Source organism: Suricata suricatta, chromosome 2, assembly GCF_006229205.1.
Source record: "Suricata suricatta isolate VVHF042 chromosome 2, meerkat_22Aug2017_6uvM2_HiC, whole genome shotgun sequence".
Classification (NCBI taxonomy): Eukaryota; Metazoa; Chordata; class Mammalia; order Carnivora; family Herpestidae; genus Suricata; species Suricata suricatta.
The window spans coordinates 37,752,489-37,758,237 of record NC_043701.1 but is presented as its reverse complement, the minus strand read 5'-3'; the positions used below and the strand labels follow the sequence as shown (position 1 = coordinate 37,758,237).

The following is a 5,749-nucleotide window of genomic DNA, read 5'->3' as shown; positions in this document are numbered from 1 at the left end:
CAAGCTTTAGCATCATAGTACTTACTTATTGCAACACAATGGGTTGTCTATGTCCCTCTCCAGATCATCAGCTTTTTGAAAACATGCCTGACTAATTTGATTCCTGTTAATCTGGTGGGAGCATAGAGCCCCAATGTAGAACACACATTCAAAATGTATTTTCCGAATAAAAGAAGGAATTTGGGGGGGAGGATTATTGAATGCTTGACAGTAGAGATAGATGGCTTTATGGAAACAAACTCAGAAGTAGGTATAATGAAAGTTTTTCAAAGAAAATAGAGTATGTTCCTAAAATCTATATAAATGTTCTAGTTCCTCTTTGATTTGATATCACAAGTTCATAAGTACCTCGATCCCTCTGGCCCAATCTTTTGAATGCATTTTCTTTTTCTCAGCAAGTACTTCTAAAGAGCAACTGTATTCTGCTACTCTTTTTCTGGTACTTTTCTAATTATTTTTTCATTGCAGGTGCTCTTTGTTATTTTCTTTACCTTCTTAGACTATCCACTCTTTCCTGGTTACATCTCATATTTCATGCCCAGCCTCTTTGTCTCATCAACTTCCACATTCATTTCTGTGCCATTTTGTATTCATCCAGCATAACAGAAATTACTTCTTGCACAGAAAAGACACACACTGCTCTATCCCACCATATATTAGCATATAAGCTTATAATTTAGGAGTTGGATATCCTAATTATTCTGGGATTGATTTTCCAATTGAGAGATTACCTAGGGTCTCCCCCTTCATTCTCCTACTGTCCATCTCTTAGCCACAGCATTTTCTTATTTTCACTAGATTATATGCAGAGATGAAGGGCAGCAGTGAAATGCAAATTAAATAATTCTGGTCATTGTGAGCAGCTTATAAAAAGATTTGATGGAAGACAAGATTGAAATTATTGGCTCAACTGAGAATAATAAACTGTCCATGAATGTCACTTATCCATGCTATTGCTAGTTACCATTTAGTAGGGATAATTGGAAAGAAAATGGAAAGAGAAAAAAAAAAGATAGTGATAAATGAAAAGCAGGGAAAAAAAAGCTCAAAGATAGAACTTCCACTACAATGTGGCTTATCCAAACACAGTGCAGGCTGCCCTGGGTTTGAAGAAGTTTCCACTGACAGTCTCCTGGTAGGAAAAGAATTTCAATCTGCAGATAAACATACGATTGATTACTAAGAACACTATTGACTAAGAAACCAGGAGGTTGACTTTCTGAACTATTCTGTTTTATAATGATCTTCTTGGTTTAAGTATGAGTCACTGTAGAGTGCCCAGCCCCCACATACTCACACAAAAAGACCCACAGACATACACACACAACCCAATGGAATAAGGTTAGTTCATTCCTAATCTCACAGGGAGGTAGAGAGGCAAATTTTTAAGAAAACAATCTCAAGAAAAAACTACTAGGTGCTCTGAAATCTAAGACACTTATGTAAAGCAATAAGTAATATTTTTCTGTGAAGAACTCAGGGACTGTGGGGCCATCTGCATTTATGCAGGGTCATTCTTGCATAAATGCAATCCTCTGTGGGCAATGTGCCCCTCAATATAATGGCACTCATTAGTGACTGTACAAACATTTCTGTGAATATATTAAAAGGTTTAAGAGAAATTAGCCTTTGTTTATAATTAGAAAACATCAGTGAAAATGTATTTTATATCATCGACTTTCCTGAATACATTAAAGTTAACAATGAAATAACCTCTATCCCACCTCCCAAACTTCGTAGAGGTACAAATCCTTACATTGTCAGGCATTGTCTTGTTCCTATCAAAATCCTTTTGATGTCTGGTGGTGGTAGGTTTTTTTTGGTTATTTCTATATTATACAATATGGCTAATTTTCCTTTGGAGTTGTTCTGCATGTTTGTAGGAAGGTATTAAAGGTTGTATCAATGTTCTTATTTGTGTGATTATTACATTAGTGATGCAGAGAAAAAGACAATTGTTCGGCGAAAGGGGTCACCTGAAGGTGTTTTCAGGTGGATGTAGGATGATGGGAATATCTGACGGTCTCTGAGACGTTCCAGGAGGATCGGGGCTTCCTGTGCAGCACATGTCACTTTATGGTAAAAAGAATTTCCCTCTGACCAAGTCAGCATGTAATTAAGATTAGCACGGCTCTCACAGACACCATTCTGGGACTTAAATGGCACTTGCTCTGTGGGCCTGTGTTGTACTCATAGGGTTCATACCCAGAATTGGATTAACCATCAAGGCCTGAGCAGGAGACTGAATGTGGACATTAAGAAGGAAAAGAAAACATATGGCAATAGACAGTGAAATTTAATCTTTGGAAGATCCTAAGAGTAAAGAACTGGAATTTCCCCAAAGAAGGAATAGTGTGGTTTTGCAATCTTTGTGGCAAAATTACTACAAGTTAGGAGGTGAGATTAGGTCAAGAAAGCTACTTGCAATTGAGATACTGGATGAAAAGCTCATGGAGTACGACCTGGCCAAGCACTAGTTGAATGTTGGTAAGGAGGATGAAGAAGTAGCCCAGGCCTCCTTGCTCTACCTCTGAGAAGTACTGAGGAAAAAACAGGGCATCCTCAGAGGAGAAGACAAGGCTACTTCAAAGTGAAGAGTGAGTACAGCAGAACAGTTAAAAGCAGGGGCCACCAGACTGCCTGCCACCACTCAGCCACTTATTACCTATGTGCCCTCAGGCAATTATGTACCCTAGCAGGGTTTCCGTTTCCTGATCTGCATAGTCCCTTGTGGACAGTGATCAGGCTGTGATCATCAGAGTTAAGGGGAGGACACTGGTTCTGGATCACTGAGGTGGTAGAAAATGAAACAAATCTTGCTTAGTGCCCCTGAGCAGTTCTGCCCTGAGACTTGGCTCAGCCTACACATTGAGAATGGTGATTTCCACACGCTGCAGGAATCTGCGTAGTATTTATAGGGCACAGGGACCCATGTCTGAGAGCGATGCAGAGTACTGCCTTCTCTCTTCTAATCCTATCTACTGCGGCGTTGGTCAGAGGATTCAGCTCCTGCCTGCTAGATCCCTGAGGACAGTTTCATTCAAACACAGACACAGCCACCCACTTCCCTTGACCCACAGCTGCTGCACAGCTCCTATTTCCATAATCTTACCTCCACACTGGCCAGGGACAGCTTGGCTGGGAGTCCTCTCAATGAATGTGATGCTGCAAAATCTGCAGATTCTCACAGGGAATGGTGCTGTTCTATCACTTGGGAGTACCACTGGAGGGGTTCCCCGCCCCCCCCCCCAGCATTCTTAACTTTGGACACAGGTCACCAAGGCCAGTTTCTGTTCAACAGCCAGGGCCTCCTGACTGCTGCAAGATGGGACCAAGTCAGTGTTAACTCCCTCTCAAGCCATTTGTAAGCTCGTACAACCCCTGAAGTACAGAGCATCAGGAGGGGAAAAATTGGACTTCTGGTCTTCATCCTGTTACTAGAAGAAAGCTTTAAGCACTGCATTCCAGGGATGAACTGCAGTAAGTTACTTGCACTCTGAATTGTGTAGAGCAAAACCCCAGTCAAAACAGGAAGCACTTTCTCCCATCCTCATTTTTTCACCCTTTGTCCTTTCAAATATGTGCTGTTCTTTTAAATTTTTTAATGTTTATTTATTTTTGAGAGTGAGAGTGAGCGAGTGAGCGAGCATGAACGAGTGGGGAAAGGGCAGAGATAAAGAGGGAGAGATGGTATGAAGCAAGCTCTGCGCAGTCACCAGAAAGTCTGATGTGGGGCTTGAACTCAAATTATGAGATCATGTCCTGAGCCGAAGCTGGATATTTAACCTACTGAACCAACCAGGTGCCCCAAAATGTGTGTTACTCTTAAAGTAATTACTAACATGGAATTTTAGAAAGTAATTAAGCTAACATTTATGTGCATACATTTGCATACAGGTGTACACATGTATGTACACATATACATGGACGTATGCACAGGTACACATGTGTATATATATTCCCAAAGTGATACAGCAGCTCCAAAAAACAAGACCTAAAAAGGTTCCTGGTCATCTTGGAGCAAGGTTTTTGTAAGAGTCTGTCGGAGCAGAAAAATTGGTATTATTAGTTTAGTCAGTATATGCTAGAAAATCAAGGATTTTCAACTGTATAAACAAATGAAATATTGAAGCTTTCAATATTTCAAGGTCTCTAAACTGACAAAATGTTCACAGCCTGCCTGGGGCTATCATCTTGCGACTGCTTTAAGCAAAGAGCACTAAATCTACCTCCTAATTGGCTGAAACACACAGAAAATTCAGATGTTTCAGGAAATAGTAAAAATGATTTGTTAGATCACTCTTATCTGAAGACATTCTGAACCCGCATCCCAAACTACTATTATGAAACATTTTACATCAGGGGTCCTGTCTATAAGGTTAGAAAATCAGTCATAAAATGTTAGGTGCAGAGGTAGATTAAATTTGGAACTTTGGCCAAATGTTCCCTTATAACATATATATGTAAGGACAATTTTCATTAGACTGTATTTCCCAGAGAGCTACAAACATAAAAACAACAACCACAATAAAACAGCTATGCTAATATTATACCACCTGATCAGGTTGTTCAAAAACATTTCTAGCAACTTCACCGTCTGAACTAGAAACGGTAGGTTAGAATGAACAGCATAATCAAATCATCATTTCACTGGGGGGATTAGATGGTCCTGAAGGGCAATCAAACTCAAAGGCAATTGAACAGCCTGCTTTTAAATGTATAGGTCTTTTTAAAGTTTCTGTCCTCGTATTCTTTAAACTCTTTTGCACTAGTTCCAAACCGTATCACTGAGGGGAAAAACCTTGAAAACCATTTATGAGATTAGCCATTTCAAAAGGGCAGTACTGAAAATGAACACATTTACTTTAGCTACAGAAATGAAATCACTTCCTTCTTGCTTTTGCTAATTGTTACTGTTTGAAACGCTAATATTCAACAATGTGTTGGGAAGGGGGCAGGATGAAAAACTGAATGTGTGCTACATCAAGATATGATCTGATGTTTTGTACGTTCATCAAATTTGCAGACAATGAGTCCACATAACTGTGTAAAACATTTTACGTAGGGAAAGAAAATAAACTCAGTGATTTATCAGTCCTCAGTGACACAAAGTTTGATGATGCACCTTAAGTAAATGGTAATTGAAATTGCTCTTCAGAACTTCAACTCTCACCAAACAAGGATGGGAAGGGCAGGATTCACATATGAACATATCACTAAGTAAATATCACTACCTACTGTGCCCAGCCCCAGTGCAAATGGTCATCTATAAAAATATCATTTTATCTCTAAAGATAATTACTTTTATCTAGATGCAAATAAAAAATTTCTTTACCATATCAAAATAATTTAGATCTTGCTTTAAAACTTTATTGTATTCAACTTAAATATATGTACATATGCATACACATACGTAATTCCAAAATACATTTTATTCTTTTTTTTTCCATTTATTTATTTATTTTTGAGAGAGACAGCACAAGTGGGAGAGGAACAGAGAGGGGCTGGGGAGAGAGAATCCCAAGCAGGCAGGGCTCAATCCTACAAACGGAGAAAATGACCTGAGCTAAAATCAAGAGTCAGATGCTTTACTGACAGCCATCCTGGTACCCCAGAAAGTACATTTAATTTTTTTTAATGTTTGTTTGAGAGACAGACAGGCAGACAAAGTGTGAGCAGAGGAGGGGCAGAGAGAGGGAAACACAGAATCTGAAGCAGGCTCCAGGCTCTGAGCTGTCAACACAGATCC

General features: G+C 39.4%; 1 protein-coding gene across 2 annotated transcripts in view; it reads right to left on the bottom strand.

Moving 5' to 3' along the window:
- Nucleotides 1–5,749, bottom strand: part of IMMP2L (inner mitochondrial membrane peptidase subunit 2) — an 848,590-nt gene that overhangs the window by 87,826 nt on the left and 755,015 nt on the right. The window lies entirely within an intron of this gene.